General features: G+C 43.9%; 1 protein-coding gene and 1 non-coding gene across 2 annotated transcripts in view; one reads left to right on the top strand and one right to left on the bottom strand.

Moving 5' to 3' along the window:
- SUSD6 (sushi domain containing 6) overlaps nt 1–18,377 on the bottom strand; it is a 97,325-nt gene that overhangs the window by 56,775 nt on the left and 22,173 nt on the right. The gene's annotated exons all lie outside the window — the stretch shown is intronic.
- LOC123945360 lies at nt 7,542–7,648 on the top strand. Its single transcript, XR_006819197.1, has one exon. It is a non-coding gene; the product is annotated as a U6 spliceosomal RNA (small nuclear RNA).

The following is an 18,377-nucleotide window of genomic DNA, read 5'->3' as shown; positions in this document are numbered from 1 at the left end:
TTTTAAAGAAATAACTGACTCCTCCCTTATTGTTTAAGCAGCTACCTGGGCCAAAGGACCAATTCCACCATGAAGCCTAAGACCTGATTAAGCGAAGAGCAGATGGGGGTAATGGGGAGGGGAGCTCTGCAAAGAAAAAAAGATGAAGAGAGGGTAGTCAGTAGAGTGTTTACATGCAAGGCTAGGCAAGAGTTAGTGCTTCGGAAGTAATACAGAGAAAAGGGAAGCCCTACATCCCCAGGGTATTGCTCAGAATAGGAGAACCCAGTTACTGTAGAGAAAGAGTTACCTATGCACATCTTTTTTTTTTTTTTTTTTAAAGATTTTATTTGTTTATTCGACAGACAGAGATCACAAGTAGGCAGAGAGGCAGGCAGAGAGAGAGGGGGAAGCAGGCTCCCTGCGGAGCAGAGAGCCTGATGTGGGGCTCAATCCCAGGACTCTGGGATCATGACCTGAGCTGAAGGCAGAGGCTTTAACCCACTGAGCCACCCAGGCGCCCCAGCTATGCACATCTCTTCATTTTAAGAAGGGATCTGCTTTGAACACAGAATTAAAAAAATAAAACTTATCCTTGAATTGTGACTTTAGATCAAGTGAAAAGAAAAACACCTCAGAACAAATTAACTATTCATTACCCCTAGAGAAACATACAGACAAAAACTTGGAGGAGGAGGAGGGGAAGGAGAAGAATCTATCTCACTTAAGTATTCCTTTGGTACCTTTCTACCCCAGACAGAAAGTAGATGCTGGTTGGCAGGGGCTGGGGGAAGAAAGAACCATTAGTGTTTAGTGAGTACAGAGTTTCAGTTTTGCCAGAAGAAGAGTTCTGGAGATGGACGGATGCGGGTGATAGCTGTACAACAGTGTGAATGCACTTAATGCCACTGAACTGCGCACTTAAAACTGGTTAAGATGATCAATTTCATTTCATGTGTATTTTACCACAAAAAAATTTTGGAAAAAAATTATGATTAAAGAGGAGCCTGGAACTAAGCCTCATGTTCAAAGCTGGAACTCATCCATTCTCACAAGGCATGTAACATTTAAACTTAGAGGTAAGATGAAAGGAAAGGGTCCAGGGCTACAAGTCAGTCCCCTCTCTGCCACCAAAAAGCTGGCTGGTCACAAAGGCTCCTTGGCTTCCATTTCCATATCTAAAAAAGGCTTGAAGGTCTCTCTCAGCCAGAGAATTCACCACAACATCCAAGCTTCTCTGCATATAATACAACTCTGCCTGCCTTCCCCTCTAAAATACGGGGTCAGGAGGAGTCGTGGAAAATCTAGATTCATCCTTCTGATATTCTTCCTTGGGACTGGTGCTGCTGCCCCAATAGCATGTGGTAAAGAGAGACTCCATGAGCTAGAATGTCTGGCCCTCAAGGTCAGCGTCTGGTCTCTCCCACCTCTGTGAACTCAGAACATTAAAAGCTGGGTGACTGTGCTCTGCTGAACGTCATGAACATTTATTTCCTTTCAGAACAATCCTCTATGAGGCTCCATAGCTCTGATTTTGGGGAAGCCACTTACCTCACCTCTGCCTCTATACCCTTATCTATAAAATGGGGTTGTTGCTTGCTTTAACTATCTCCCTACTCTGTAGTGAGGCTCAAAAAGGACAGCTCTGTAAACTGGCAAAATTCAGGTCCTTCTATCTACAGTTTGGCCTAGGAGCCAAGAGAGCAGAGAGCTATCTATGGGCATTTTTTTATCTGCCCATAAAAAATGATGATGCAAACATGACACGCTTCTGGAGTAAAGGACAACCTGTAACAAAAGCCCAAAGTCCAAATGGTTTGCTTGCTTATTGTTGCCACAGATGCTTCCAGGTTAACCAAAGAGCCTGAAAAGATTAAAGGTATCCTGGGAGTCACCTTCAAAAATGGCTCACAGCCTAGGGTAGCAGCAGCAGCAGGTGGGGCCAGCTATGAAACACCTAGGGCACCCTGCCCCTGAGACAGCTCAGGGCCCAGATCTCCTCAGCCCATGTGCCTGGCTGCTTCGGTCCTGCTGGAGTAGCAGGATCATGTAGCATTCTACTGAGCTCTCCTCTGCGGAGACAAGAGTCCTGACTCTGTCAAACTCGGCTTCCAGGTACAAAGTGGGTTTCTCTACAGTTCTGTGAGATCAGCCTCAGTCTACATGTAATTTTCAGGACAGATTATTTCCTAAACAATGACCCATCTCTCTGTTAGTTAAGAGAAGGAACTGGATGGGTAAAACCAACATAAGTCCTTTTCTTGCTTCAGACCTAGCCCAGAAAGGGGATGGTGGTAGTGGAGAGTCTAGAACAAGAAAGTCTGTTCCTTTGATTAGTCATCTTCACCAACCCCAATGCTGCCATGTGATGGGAGAAGACAAAGAACAGTTTGTGAAATGTGACCAGAATTTAATCAGTTTATTACCTTTCAGAATGTAAAGCTAAGAAGTCCTAACTCTGTGAGGATGTGATAAGTCTCCCAGAGGGTATGATAAGAGAAGTGGCTAACATGCCAGGAAGACCTCCCATTCTGCTCCCTTTCTTCCCTTCCATGTCTCCTCCACTTTCCTCCTACTCACTCTGAAACAGCTTGGCCAAAGCAGCAGATATCCAAATGTTAATCAGATCTTAATGCCTCCCACTCTCCCCTTCAAAATGAAAAAATGAAGTTACTTCTAGACATCTTCAGTTTCCTTTTTTCTCCCCTTGTGACTCCTTCCAGTCTTTTTTAACCTCTATATCTTCCCCTTTCTTTTGTGCAACTAACATGTGAGGGCTTCAACAGGCACAAAATCTTCTACTGGACTTGGAGATCCTCAACAGCCAGAATGATGATTTATCCATTTTCTTTTTATCTCCAGGTCCAAAGCCCAAAAGAAAAAGTCAAACTCTTGCTAAAATTCAGCTCCTAGAAATCCCAAAATAACCTTCAGCTTTCCTTGTAAGCCACCTAAGTTAGAGTAGGGCAGGTGTTAAGAGTATTTATTTTTTTTTTTTAATTGCCTTGATATTCTTTTTTGTCTGGTTTCCCCAGAACTGCTCCCCACATCCTCCCATTGTCACGCTTTACCCCTACCATAGTCCTCAAGCTTCAGACAGCAGGGACAGCAGCAGAGATACTACCCCCGCCCCATCCCTAAGCCTCTCTCTAAGTCTCCAACATCTTTTCTAGAACCTAACAGCAGGATGACTGCAGCATGGACCTAAATGCGCAAGACAGCTCTAAGTCCCAGCTCCACCAATCAACTGTGGACTGGCCTCAGGCAAGTCAATTATTCTTCCTGGTCCTCAAGGGGTGGGCCTGGATGATCCCCACATGCCCTTTCAGTTCTAAGGAATCTGGAATGTCTTCTAGGGAATAGGAGGGGCCCAGAAATATTTCCTCTGAAAACATAAGTCAACAAAAGTTCTAACTGGAAGGAAGAAATGTTAAACCCATCCTCTTTGTTCTGCATGAGCAGTCCTCTACCCCTTCTTCTCCCAAGACCATCTCAGCATCCATCTCCCTCTGCACTGCAGCAAACTCAGGAAACTCCACTTTCCCATTTAGAGCTTAATCAATCCATCAGCACATTTGTATAGGCCATCCGTACACAGTGTTCCTAAAGTGCTTTCCAAAAATAACAAACATCTAACAAAAAATCCAGCCTCTGTGCGTGTGCACGCATGCACGCACGCACACAGATCACTGCAGAGCTGTAGGCCCAGAGAGAAAGAGAAAACACACAAGAGAGGACAGAAGAGAACAAAACAACACAGACTCAAGACAGGACAGAAAAAAAGAACGAAGGCAGAGTGGCTGTGAGCAGGAACTTGGCTCAGGCCATAAATTTCCGACCCTAAAGGCAGGAAACCACTTCTTCTCTAAGTCACAGCTTCACCAATGACTGATGGGCTAACTAAGACAAATCATACCACCTTCCTGGGCCTCTGTTTCCTCATCAGTAAAATGAAACAGTTCAACTAACTGTTCCTCAGGGAGGCTGGGATCGTGGAAAGATTCTAGCAGACTGGGCCAGAATCTCTGCTCTGCTTGGATAGTATGAGTTGGGTAGTCTAGGGTAAATTATTTTCAGTTCCCATCTGTAAACTGGACACACAATACCCACTCTTCATTGGGTTGTCGTGAGGTGGAAATGAGATAAACATGAAGGACGCAGGATGGTGTATGGGGCAGTGGGCACTCAAATTAATGTTGGCTAAGGCCCCTTCCTGATCTAAAAGGCTATAATTGAGCACCCACTTTATTCCTGAAGGACACTGTTTCAGCGGGGCTAGAAACATATGCCCTGAGCCGAGGCTCAAAACACAGTCAGTTTAAATGAAAGAACAGCCAATAGGTCAAACAAGTAAACATCCAAGGTTCTCCCTATGACGTTCTAAAAACGTATTTTTTAAAGGAACTTCACATTCCCTCCCCCCAAATTATAATAATTATGTGCCTATACTCAGGCAATATTTGTATTCAGGGAGACCTAGGAGGTTTTCTAGTCTGAACATGTTGTAGGAAAAGATGAGGCACACAACTTACATGTTTGATACATATATGTGTGTGTACACACACACACTTATTACCTCATTAAATAGGTGTCATTACCCCCATTTTACAGATAAATGAAATCCAAGGGGCCAAAATCTATTCTTCTCCTGCTCTCCTACTGCAAAGGGCTTCCTGATCTTTTTTTTCCAAATACAGAGTCAAGTTTAGCCACTTCTCTTCTGAGAAAACTCATCAATTCAGCCCATAAGCATGGAAGGCCCTTCTGAACCCAAAGCATTACTCCCCCGACCATGAATGGGACAACCAATCATATCCTTCCCTAGGGCCTGCTCACAGTGACTTAACTGCTGTACGCTGCATTTACTGCAGGTAGTAAATTCCGTCGGAGACCACCAACTCTGCCTCTTTCTACACCCCAAAGTGCTCAACATTCACTTGTTCACCGAAGAGGGAAAAGAGATAAACCCAAAAGACAAAATTTGTGTAGGAAATGCAAGAAAGCGAAGTCGCAGCAGACATAAAACAGGAGAGGAAAGGGGCATAAATCCTGAAGTTTTGGCCAGGTAGCAAAACACATGCTTGGCAGAAGGGGCTATAATTGGTTCCTAGACCTGAGAGATATATCTATGTGTCATCACACTCCTCTGCTTGGTTCCCATCAGAGCTGAGCTGAGCAGGCTTCAATACCCACTGGGCAAATAAAGTCTGGGAAGCTGATTTGCTAAATCTGACTTTTTAGGGCTCTGTGTTTGCAGTGACTACGCTGCAGTTCAGCAAATATTTACTGGCTGTCTTCAGTGCAAGGCTTGGGTGATCACGGAAATGAAGTGCAGCACAGAAATGAATTCCTTACTCTCAAGGAATTCACAACCTATGTAAGAGGAATTATATGTTTATCTATATAACACTGTGAAAGTGTTAGGAAGGTCCAACAAAAGAGTTGTTTTTGTTTTTAAGTGCTGTGAGAGTGCAGAGGAGATAGGAACAAAGACTTCTGAGTGGGACTAGGAGGAAGTGAAAGAGAAACGTTGAACTGGACCTTGAAAATCATGCACAGACCTAGTGGGCTCTCAGGATAGATTTGCATGCATAGTGCTAATTACAAAGAAAGAAAAAGAAATGGAGAAAAGCAATTCACCAAAAGGATGGCAGAGAGAAAGAAAAAAAAAAAGTGGTAATTTTGTCTGCCAGGCACCACTGAATGCTGTGTCTGGTAACAAGAAATAAATATCTATCTATATACCTTCAATCAAGATGTTTAGGTGCTAGGTTTTGGTTTCCAAAGTACTCAGAGCTGTGCAGGAAACACCTCCTTCCAGGTCAAAAATAGCAAACCCAAGAGAACTGGCTGATGCACTTATGTTTACTTTTTACCATCTCTGTGGATGGCTTCCCAAAGGCCCCCAAATGGGATGGTATAAACAGGTCTGTGTCACTTCCTGGTTCTCAGGCCTTCTGCTACATTCCCAGTCAGTCTGGGAAGGTTGCCTATTTAAAAATAAACTTTAAAAAACTCACCCAAAACCCCAACTCTAAACCACCCTTTCCTCTACTTCATTCGATTTCATTAAAATTAAAAGGGATTCAGCAAGAAATGAGACACAATGACCACAAAGAATGAATTCTCAGCTCAAAACAAAAATATGTGCTGAGTTCAGGGTCAGGAGATCTGGATTCTACTCATATTCTGCCTCTGACTGGAAAACTTGACCTTGAGCAAGCAAGGCAATTCATCTTTCTGCATAATAGCTGTTCCAGCATACCTAACTCCAATGCAGTTATCCAATCGTTCTGGACCTCAAGTTCTTTATCTTTAAAATAGCACAAATAAAAGATACCTCATGGGTAAGTATTATACCAGGAAACACATATAAAGCACTTAACATAACACCTGGCGCTTAGTGAGTCACTGAACATGGTACGTATTCGAACTATACCACCTATCACTAGAATTATCACTATTTTCTGAATATGTAAGAGTTGAGCTAGAAGACCACTACCTAAAGAGCTTCTCTGGCTCCAAAATCCTATGATTTTAAGTCACCATCTCCTTTTTTTTAAGGGGCTAAATAGAAAGGAAGGAAAATAAACTTGGCAAAACATGACAGTTACAAACACCTCCTCAGCATTTACAAACAGGAGGATACAATTAGGAAATCCATCAGTGAATAAAAGAGGGCATACTACCCTCCCCAATGGAAACGTCTTCCCTATTCCTGCATTAATTAAACCCATAGCATGTGGCAAGTTCACCCTTGACACACTGCCTCTACTCCCATGAACACCGAGGACAAGGCCCTCTGGGCCAGTACAATCTGACTTCACCCACCTCCCTTTAACTGTCAGCAGCTCCTTAGACCAGCCCTGAAAGATAGCACAGTGGTCAATCCAATCCATTCATTTCTTAAGATTTTATTTATTTATTTGACAGAGAGTGAGCACGAGCAGGGGTAGCAGCAGGCAGAGGGAGAAGCAGGCTCTCCACTGAGCAAGGAGCCCAACTTGGAATTTGATCCCAGGACCCTGGCAGTTGGAAGGCAGATGCCCAACCAACTGAGCTACCCAGGAGCCCCCAATCCATTCGTTTCTAATAATGACCAATCCCTCCACAAAGTGTTCCTGTTTTAAATTAAAAAGTGCCTTCTCCTTAATATAATATGAATGTTGTCCAACGTCAAATGCCCTTCCCTAAAGTTACAGTGAAACCATAGCTATTCCACTTTATCAAAGCCACAGTGCTAGCTAAACTATAATTAAATTTAGATGAAATTAATAAACTTTTCCTCTTATTTATTCATTTGATGTCCATGATGTGCCAAATGCTGCAGAAGATGCCAAAAACTAACAGGATGGAATGAGTCAAAACAATAGAGGGTGGTACTGAGGTTTTTGGCCTAAGTGATAGGGTAAATGGTGAAAGCCACCAAAGGAGAAAGAACACAGGTGGACCAGCAGATTTTAGTGAAGAATATAATCAACTGAATTCAGGTTATTCTTGGGACATATACTTGAAGGATATTCAGGTAGAAAGGTCTAACAGGCAAATCAGAAATAAGTATGGTGCTCGCTTTGGCAGCACATATATTAAAATTAGAACAATCCAGAGAAGATTAGCATGGCCCCTACATAAGAAATGAGTATGAAGTTCTGCAGAGCACTTTGAGCTTGGAGTTTGCAGCCTATAAGCAATGGCTGAAATAGTGTACTATAATGGACTCAACTAAGAGAGTTAGAGTGAGAAGAGAAGAAAGTCAAGGACAGAATCCTGGGAAGAGCCAATAAATTTTAAAGGAGCATGTCAAGGAAGGTGAGCCTATGAAAGACACTCCAAAAAGTACAAGGAAACCAGGCCTTGTGCATCAAAGCTGTTAAGGGAGGGACAGAGACAGTGAAGGTGGATGTAGGGGGAGTTGACAGTGAAAGTTCAGTATGATGAAGACTGCTCTGGTCACAAGAACATTAATGACCTCATCAAGGCAGTTTCATTTGAGTGGTGAGGGAAGATCATACTGATCTTTTAACATGAATTCAAAGTGAGAAAGTGGACACCATAAAGGCCAAAACTACTGGGGGCAAGGGATTGGAAAAGAAGGGCGAAGAAAGACTGGAGGGTGGCTAGAAAGCATTTGTATCTTACAAGCTGCGCCTGCTCAGTTAACCCGAGGATTTTAGTTAAGATTCCTAAACTGCCCAGATAGCTTGGAGAGTCGCTCTGAACTGACACTCCCACATGCCGTGGTTGGCCAAAGCTAGGGAGAAGTTGGGGATGAGTATCAAAGAGCTGCCTGCATCCTTAGTGTTCAACAGCAACAAAAAAGCCTCTCCATCCCATAAATATGGTCCCTTAAGATTCTCCATAAATATGGTCCCTCTTCCAGCCATTTTCCTCCTTTCTACTCAAATATCTACCTGGGTATTTTCCTCTGAGGTTCTGGTTCAGGCTCAGAATTCTAGGAGCATGTTATTTACCTCCATTTCCTGAAGCTTAACAGTAACAGCTGGAATCAGGTATGCACTTAAGCCAAACAAGACACTGTCTACTGGTGCCAAGTGTTCTCCTCCATCTTGCGTAAATTCCAAGAAGCCTGTGAATCTATAACCAAACTATGACTCTTCCTGTCCTCTCCCTTGCAAATTACCCAAACTTCCTGTAAGCCATCAAGGTTGGACTGTGAGGCCCCAAGCAAAAAATAAGAAATAGGAACTTGTCTATTGTTCCTTCCCCTTTGATTAGTCCCACACCCCTGCCTCCACCTATACCTACAAGCTCCAGTTCTAGCTCCAATCATACTTCTGGTTCTCCAGATGTGGGGTTCTAAATCAGGACCTGAGAAGAAAGGAATCTAATTCACAACATATATTCCCTTAAATCTCCAAACACACACTCTAAAAGTAACCTCAAATTAGTCAAAGTTCAGGGAGAGGTACCAAATGAAGAACTTCATAAAGTCCAGATGACATCCCAGAAGATGTTAAGAGGGAGTATGATAAACACAGCAGATGAGAAAGAAACACCATAAATTAATGAGGAAATCTGGTATTTCCCTCCAGACAAGGCATCTGGACTCATTCCTCAAAAATATCTTTCTTAAGGAACTTACTGGCTTCATTCAACACTTACATTGGGCACCTACATATTCTAGATTCCATGAAAGGTACAAAGATGGAGAAAAGCATATGCCCTACAAGAGATTACAGTCTACTGGGGGAGATAAGACACATATAGAAATAACCACAATATGAGGTAGAAAGTGAAAACACATGGGTGATATATAGCCAAAATGCTGAAGACAAAACATGTAAGTAAGCTGGATTCCAGAAGAGGGAAATGAAACTGTTACTTACAGGATCATTCATTGTGGGTTTTAGAGTTACACAAAAAGGACTTCAGGGGCGCCTGGGTGGCTCAGTGGGTTAAGCCGCTGCCTTCGGCTCAGGTCATGATCTCAGGGTCCTGGGATCGAGTCCCGCATCGGGCTCTCTGCTCAGCAACGAGCCTGCTTCCCTCCCTCTCTCTCTCTGCCTGCCTCTCTGTCTACTTGTGATCTCTGTCAAATAAATAAATGAAATCTTAAAAAAAAAAAAAAAAAGGGACTTCAAATCCTGATTCTACTTCTGGGTTCCTACAGGTGCCAGGTATACTGTTCTAACTGCTGTGAGCCTCTGTTTTGTCACATACACCATGGAGGTAACAATACCTGTTTCATAGAATTTCAAAGAGTCCATGATTCACACGTTTTTTAAGAGTGTACAATAGTATCCAGAAGAGTCTGACTAGGTAAGGTGGAAAGGCACTGCACATGGAGAGTTAATGCTCCTGCCTTCCCCACAGAAGGCTATCTGGGCCTAACTCATGCTCCGACAGCTGGGCCCCTGCTCTTTGTTCACCCACTGTGCCTATCAGTTCAGTTAGCTGCCCAGGTTAAATGGGAACATGGTCAGGAGGTGCAAGGAGGAGACTCAAAGTGTGTGCCTACGTGCATGTTCATGTTAGGATAACATCCGGAAGCACACACCCAGCCTTCTGCAAGGAAGTGCAGCATTACAATGCAGGTAAAATTACAGACTGTACCATATATAGCATGATACTGAACCATGCTAATTTTTTTTGGACACAGGAGTCCAATAACTGTGTGGCAAACTGACATGACCTGAATCTGGCCGAATTCTCAAAATATGTCTCAATGGATCCATTTTTTGACAAGTGAACACAGGAGCAAGACGACATCCAAGGTTAAAAATTGGTCTGAAGGGGTGCCTGGGTGGCTCAGTGGGCTAAAACCTCTGCCTTCGGCTCAGGTCATGATCCCAGGGTCCTGGGATTGAACCCCACATCGAGCTCTCTGCCCTGCAGGGAGCCTGCTTCCTCCTCTCTCTCTGTCTAGTTGTGATTTCTCTCTGTCAAATAAATAAAATTAAAAAAAAAAAATTGGTCTGAAAAAAATCTTTAAAAAAAAGGGGGGGGCACCTGGGTGGCTCAGTGGGTTAAAGCCTCTGCCTTCGGCTCAGGTCATGATCCCAGTGTCCTGGGATCAAGCCCCACATCGGGCTCTCTGCTCTCTCTCTGCCTACTTGTGATCTCTGTCAAATAAATAAAAATAAAAAATCTTTAAAAAATAAATAAATAAATAAAAATTGGTCTGAGGTGACAATCTGAGGGACTTCTCTACCTCCGGTCATGGTGGAGTAACAGGGACTAGATTTATTCTCTCCTTAAAGAACTAGAAAGCCAGATATAATATATTAAATAATAGTTTTCAGACATTCAACAACAAGCAGCAGAGGGCAGTGATCCTTGAATAAAGGGTAAGAAAAGCACTGAACCCTACTAGTGCCCTACCACCAGGACACAGTAGAGAGGAGAAATCTGAAAGAGTTCAACAATCACTGAGTCTGAAACAAGAGTTCGGAATTTGGGACACCAACGTGGCTAGCACTTACAGAGCAAAAAAACTGAAAAGAAGGCACAAAGAGGAAAAAACCCAGAGATCTGTAGAGATCCCCTTGAGCCTTCAGCTGAGTACTCATCTGTGCATACGTGTGAGGAAATTCGCAATGCTGCGGAAAGAATGAAAGGAAAGAAGTAGGTGGCATAAGCCCCAGAGTTCACACAGAGCCAGAAATATTCATGTTGCCGTTGGCCAAAGTGGGAAAATCTCCTAATACACTGGGCATCAGATGCAATCTTCAGAAGGCTTTGGCCTTAGTAGTGGGACCATCTCCACCCTAAACCAAGGGCTGTTCTGGCCCCACCCAAACAAAGCAAGAAAACAAGCCCTGAAAACAAAGAATCCAACAAATTCCAAGTAACTGAACTGCTTCTGACAACAAAGCCCAAAAGTATTGAAAGGAATACAAAAAGTTCTAGCACCCAGAAAAATAAAACTCACTATATCTAGGTTCAAATAAAAATAATAATAACAGGGATGCAAATAGGAAGAAAAATATGACCATAACTAGAAGAATAATGAAACAATAGAAACAGGAATAAAACTGACCCAATGACAGAATTAGTGGACAAGATGTTAAAATCTCTATGATAAATATACTCCATGTGTTCAAGGGAGAAGAGGAAGGCATGAGCATGATGAGGAAAGAAATGAAGAGATAATAAAGATCCAAACTGAACTTCTAAAAGGAAAAATACAAGTATCTTAAGGGAAAATATATAGGATAGGATTAACAGATTAGACACTGCAGAAGAAGAAATTCATGACCTCGAAAACACAGCAAAAACTATCCAAAAGGATATATACAGAACATCAGTCAGCAGTGGGACAGTATCAAGCAGCCTTACATATATGTATATATGTTATATACACACATAATGTGTGTACGTGTATGTGTGTGTGTACTGGGGGTGGAGTAGGCAGACACAAAAAAATTTTTCAAGATATAATGGTAGAAAATCTTCCGAATTTGATGAAAACTATAAACCCACAGATCCAAGAGCTCATCAAACCCCAAGAAGGACAAAAAGAGAGCACAAGGCACACCATAGTCAAAATGCTGAAAATGAGTGATAGAGAAAATGTTAAAAGCACTCACAGTAGGTGTGGGGAAGGAGACATACTGCATTCAAAAGACCAAAGGGTTACAGTGGGCTTATTATTAGAAACAATGCAGCCCAGGAGGCAATGGAGCATCATGTTCGAAGGCTTTGGGAAAAGCGACAGTTTGGCACTGGTTAAGGAAAAATTGACAAGAACTATGAAGTTCCCATCACGAATGCTTTTTGTGCTCTGGAGTAACATTTTTCATGGAGGTCTGTGTTGAGCATAAGATGGAGAGGGTATCCTGTGAAGAATAAAAAGAGGTAAAGGCCCTTTCTTAGGTTCACACGGAGGGGCACTTAACCATGTTTTTTGTATCTGTATATTCAGAACATTACAGTCTGTAGTTCTTATGTAGTCTTTTTTTTTTTTTAAAGATTTTATTTATTTATTTGACAGAGAGAGATCACAAGTAGACAGAGAGGCAGGCAGAGAGAGAGAGAGGGAAGCCCGCTCCCTGCTGAGCAGAGAGCCCGATGCGGGACTCGATCCCAGGACCCTGAGATCATGACCTGAGCCGAAGGCAGGGGCTTAACCCACTGAGCCACCCAGGCGCCCTGTCAATGTTGCTGAACACAATGGTAAAGAGACAAGAAAGGTCTATCCGAGGATTCACCCCACAGCAAAAGAAAATCAAGTTAGAAGTAAAAAGAATCTCATTAAGGAATGAGTTAAGCCTTACCAGCATCAGGCCTGAGTAGGCTCCCCTACCTTCAAGCATACATATCTGCTGGTTAATGTGCCTGATTCAGATGAAATGTTTTTTCAGAATGGAAGAGTGCTGCTTGCACAGAAGTAGGTAAGAATAACTAAAGATATTAATGAGAATTACTCAATTCTTAGCAATCCAGTCCAGGGTAGCAAAATCTCCTCATTAAGTACCCTGGGCTGGCACCCCATTCTTCAGAGTCCAGCCTGCAGCTCTGCATCCTGGAAGGACCATTAAGATGGCAATTTGTCTGTCCCATGCACTGGCTGCTCAGGTCTCCCCACTCAACTGTAAACAAAACTGTAAGTGCCCAGGAAGGCTGGGGCCCCATCATCGGCTGTATGCTTTCTTTGTAACCCTGAGACCAAAGTACACTAAAAACAACAAAAACCAAACCACACATAAAAAACTCCCAGCACAGGTGCCCAAGAGCAACCTTCTTTCCCAAAATACTTGCCGCCTGAACTACAGGTTCTAAACTGGGGGCAAATTTAGCCTCTCCCATGGTATCAGACAATAGCTAGAGTATTTTTGATTGCTATAATGTCAAGGGAGGGGATGCAACTGACATCTAGTAGGGAGAGGCCGGGAGGCCACTAAATACCCTACGATGTTTCACAAAGAATTAAAGAAAGCAAAGAATTTGTAACAAAGAATTATTTGGCCCCAAATGTCAACAGTGCTGCAGTTGAGAACCCTGGCATAAGCGAATGGCTGCTGAGCCACAGCAGATGCCAGCAGATCCACCCGAGTGTCCCATGTCGTGGAAAATTCCCTCACACCACTAGAAGGCCTGTTGTCCTAAAACCTGACCCCAAAACAACACTGATCCTCCCATAGTCCCTAACTCGGGCTAGAGTCCCTTAGAAGCGCTTAGGCGTTCAGGCATCTGGCTTTTAACTCCAGCTCTGCCACTAACTAATTTTGAACATGTTACAAAACTTTTCTGGGCCCGTTTCCTCCTCAGTAAACTAGAGGGACTGGAAAAGATAACTTAAGAGTTCCTCCAGTTCTAAAAGTTCTATTTGAAACACTAGTTTTGGCCTTATCTATTTACAGTAAGTCAAAGAGAAAGGAGAAAGATCCAGTCTCACTGTGAGTATGCACACCCACATCTGAAGGACAGAGGTTCTTATATTATGGAAACCAAACTGGGCCAAAGGGAGCTCCAGAAAAGCCAGGAACTCAGGCATGAGGAAGAGACATGGGAAAGGGCTTTGTAAACACTGACTGGAAGGCCAGGCCAGGCCCTCGGGTTTAAAAATATGAAAGTCCTTTACTAGCCTCCCTCCTGCCCTCCCCAGGTCAATCTTTAATCAGTTTTAAGAGGAGGAGGAGGAAGAAGGAGGCTTACTATTCTTACTATTCAAACTATGGATCATTGAACAGCAACACTGGCAATCAGCTGGGAGCTTACTACAAACTTGCATGGAATCCCAGCCTCCATCCCTGATCTCCTGAATCATAATCTGCATCATAATAAAATCCCACAGGTGATTCCTATGCGTGTTAAAGTTTGAGAAGTCCTGCCCTTCTGTTCTCTGCACTGTCACCACTTCACTTGGTAAAGATCACTTTACGACTGTCTACATTCCCCCCGAATCCCACCTCCGGGCGTAGCTTGTGCACATGTACACACACACACACCAGCACATACGCATGTGCGTGCACACACAACAGTTCAAAACCTCCAAACCCAGACTCATCAAGAGTGACGGGAAAGGTTACTTACTTTCTCTTTGGCTCTTTCCTACGTCCTCACAAGGCCAGAAAAAAGGCAAGGCTTAAAACACAAGCAAAATTAGAGCTTTTGTAAGTGACTCAGCCCACCCCCGCTGTTCAAAGATTCCCTGGGAAGAGGAATAGAAAATGGGGTGGTGAACCCAAAGGTACAAACTCTGATGGGAAGAATCTCATTATCTACATCTAGACAGAGACCAACAGGGGTCCAAGATTTCATTTCTAAAGTTTGGTTTTGCTTTTTTTGCTTTTTCCTTTTTGCTGCTGCTGTCTTACATTACATGAAGATTCTTGGGGGCTCAGGCTAAAGGGCAAGGCACACACACAGAGTAAACAAAAACGCAGCAAGGGTTCTCATAGCAGAGTGGTGGGGGAGCAGCAGTGGAACAAAAGCAAGACCTCAATGAAGAGTAGCATTACAGAGCACTGGAACAGAAGAGAAAATGTGGGGAGAAAGGGGGCTGGACTCTGCTGAGTAGTCTGTGCAGTGAAGGAGATTAGGTTGCTGCTCACCCCTCACTCTACCCACTGGCACCAACAGCGGATGGCCCAGCCCCAGGCACCTGGCGGCAAAAGCAATCTGCGGGTGCCAGCCTGCCCCTCCCTCAGGGCTGCAGATGGGGAAGAGCAGGGCAAAGTCCAGATTCTTCCCAGGTCTAAGCAACACCTAGAAAGAGCACTCCCAGGGTGGGGTGGCAACCTCACTCCACACTTTGGCACACTGAGTTGAACCTTGAAAACAACTCTCAGCATTATCCAAAGTTCTCCTGCACCCACATACAGCTCATCAGAAAGAAGGCTTGGTAAGGCGGGGAAAACCCAGAACAACTCTGAGAGCACTGGGTGTGGCAGCCCCAGGAGGGGTCATTCGCGGGCACATACCACATTCCAGACACACCGGCCAACCAGGGGTACAGCGGTGACAGCAGACAGTCTCTGTCCTCAGGAAGCACGAGGTAACAGACATTAAAACAGGTGGGATAAGTGCTGAGCACTGAGTGATACAGCAGCACTGAGCAGGGGCACCCCACCAGCACGGGGGCAAGGAGTGGTCTAAATGAACAGTGACTGTAAGAAGAGGCATTCCAGGGAGAGGAGCAGCATGTGCAAAAGCCTGGAGGCAAATGAGAACTGGAAAGAGCAAGTTCTTCTGCCTTTTTGGCCTCTGGTCACCCTGACCACAAGTAGACTCAGGGATCTGTGTGGGGATCGTTAACACATTACTGTCTAAAGGAACTTTGGGTCTTGGGTCATCTTGTAAAGTCCAATCTACCCATTTGAGAGGGGAACTAAGGTCCAGAAAGGGGCCATGACTTGCCCAAGGACAGGGCCGGCTGGTGGCTGAACCAGAACTCAGTTCTCCCATCTCTTCACTAAACAGAGTTCCCTCAAATAACCCCTCATCAGAATCTAACCACTGAGCTCCCTCAGACCTAGTGCCAGCCCCAGCCCTGTTCTCCACTGTGCTCTGTCCATTCGGAGCACCCAAGAATGGGCTCATGTCCAGGCCTCTGCCCAACAAGGAAGTTCAGCATAGCATCAACCTCCAGGAGCTCCAACGGGGTAGAAGCAACTCATGAAAAAGCAAGAGTGGCCAACTGCCTCTGCTGGAAAGAGGCAGAAGGCACACACACCAATAATCAAGGTAGGCTATAGTTTTTTTTGTGGGTTTTGTTTCTGTTTTTTTGTGTTTTGTGTTTTTTTGAGGGAAAATTTAGGAAAAATGCCATCCTCCCTTGGAAATGAAGAAGGGTTGTTTGGAAAACTGGAGGGGACTATCAGTCAACACAGAAAGAGGAGATGAGTCTGAGTGACTGCCAAACCAGGCAAGCTTAATTAAGACCGTCCTACCCTTAACATCCCTCCTCCGGCTGATGACACTACAGGAGCTGTGAGAAGCAGTCATTTCCGAAAAGCTAAAGGACTCTGTTGGCTTAGCCTCGGGGGATGCACCAGCAGACAGGGAGCCAAGCCACTGGAACTTCAGGGCACAGCTGCCCTTAGTGTCATCTCATTATCTGCCTTCAATAGCACGTGCTCTATGAAGGTCACCCAGCCTCCAGCCTGCCATCCACCCACTCTGGATCAGTGTGTGCACGGTGGAAGTACTCATTAACTTTTCTAGTGTAACCATCCATAGAATCTGAATAGAAGGCACAGTTACTTAGTTGCAAAACAGAATTCCTCTTCTTCTCATAACAAAACAAAAGATGCATGCCAACAACCAGCTAGCGGGTAGAAACTGTGGAAAGAGACTAAGGGGCACTTAGTTAAGCCCATTTACTAACCTCATCTAGATGCCTAGAAAACCTCTACTCCAAGGCCTTAAAGCATGAGTATGATGGAAACACCCTCAAGATCAGAACTCTTTCCTGTCCTAAATGCCCTTGGATACTGCCTCTGACCTCACATCCAAGTACAGTCCTGGCCTTGAGTGCCAGTGCCAGCCCACAACCCTACACAAGGATACTCAGAGCAAAGAAATGGCCTGCCAGAAAAACCGACTTACTCAGGGGCTGAAAAGCAATGTTTTGGTCTAATATAACAAAGGGACCATAATGGGGACCTTGCATCCTAAATCCCTCAGTATCTGCCACAAGGAGCCTCCGAGAGGAGGGGTTTGTGTGCATGTGTGTGTGCATGCCCACGCGTGTGATGTGCTGGGGGATAACACTGTAGCCAGACTTCCTTTTCTTTCATCCAAACAGCAACCCTTAAGAACTTGCCTTCCTGAAAGACAAATGCAGTTCATTTCCAAACGTCACTGAGAGAACTTCTTGTTTTCTCTCTCTGCTTTTTAAAACAGATGAATGCTCCCCTAGGGAAAAAGCAGCTGTAAATACAGGAGAGGATAGAAAAAGAATCCTGCTATGAGTTCCAGAAGAACCATTTATACCATTGTAAAAAGCGTTCTTAAAAATAAAAAAACAGGGGCGCCTGGGTGGCTCAGTGGGTTAAGCCGCTGCCTTCAGCTCAGGTCATGATCTCGGGGTCCTGGGATCGAGTCCCGCGTCGGGCTCTCTGCTCGGCGGGGAGCCTGCTTCCCTCTCTCTCTCTCTGCCTGCCTCTCTATCTACTTGTGATCTCTCTCTATCAAATAAATAAATAAATAATCTTTAAAAAAAAAAAAATAAATAAAAATAAAAATAAAAAAACAACACACCCCATCCAAATAGAAAACACACAACTTCATTCAAAGTACTTCTCTAAAGTATAACCTTTGGGCAGATGATTTCTCTGTACTCCAAGGCTGTTTCTTCCTCCACTCAACACCATGACCTTCACATATAAAATGGGTTAGTGATTTTCGTCCCAGGATCTTGGAAAGAACTAGCTCACAACTCAATGTATCCACTTCTGAGTGCCTATCATCATCATCGTCATCGTCATTGTCATCATCAAAGGGCTATACTTCATTTCCAAACTGCTAGAGAAATTTAAGCAAATGTAAGCCATTGTTTTTAGGCAGACTGAGACCACAGTATTTACTAGCTGAGGACAGGATAAAAAGGAATAAATCTGAAACAGGCAGCCTGGCTTCTGCACTTATTACTTTCCAAAAAGAATAGCATTTTTCAAAGGCTCAGAATTCTGGGAAATCACCCACTGGCTTATTATATCCCTCCATCCAATAGTAATGAGGCTGTCACCTCGAAACCCATTTGCCAAAAATAAAAGCTCTAAAGAGGTGTTTCAGAGAAAGTTTGTGAGAAGAAAATTCAAACTGGTTTTATTTTCATATAAGCTACAATTAAATGGCTTTGCCTTTGCAACCACACTTCCTACCTCGAATTCCAGTAAGTTTAGATGTGCCCCATAGACTTAAACAGGATTGCAGGGCATTCAGCTGGCTAAAACTGGTCCCAGCCCACAGCCATATTAGTAACTTAACAG

Source organism: Meles meles, chromosome 6 (assembly GCF_922984935.1).
Source record: "Meles meles chromosome 6, mMelMel3.1 paternal haplotype, whole genome shotgun sequence".
Lineage (NCBI taxonomy): Eukaryota > Metazoa > Chordata > Mammalia > Carnivora > Mustelidae > Meles > Meles meles.
The sequence above is the reverse complement of the archived record's forward strand: the minus strand, read 5'-3'. Positions and strand labels throughout refer to the sequence as shown.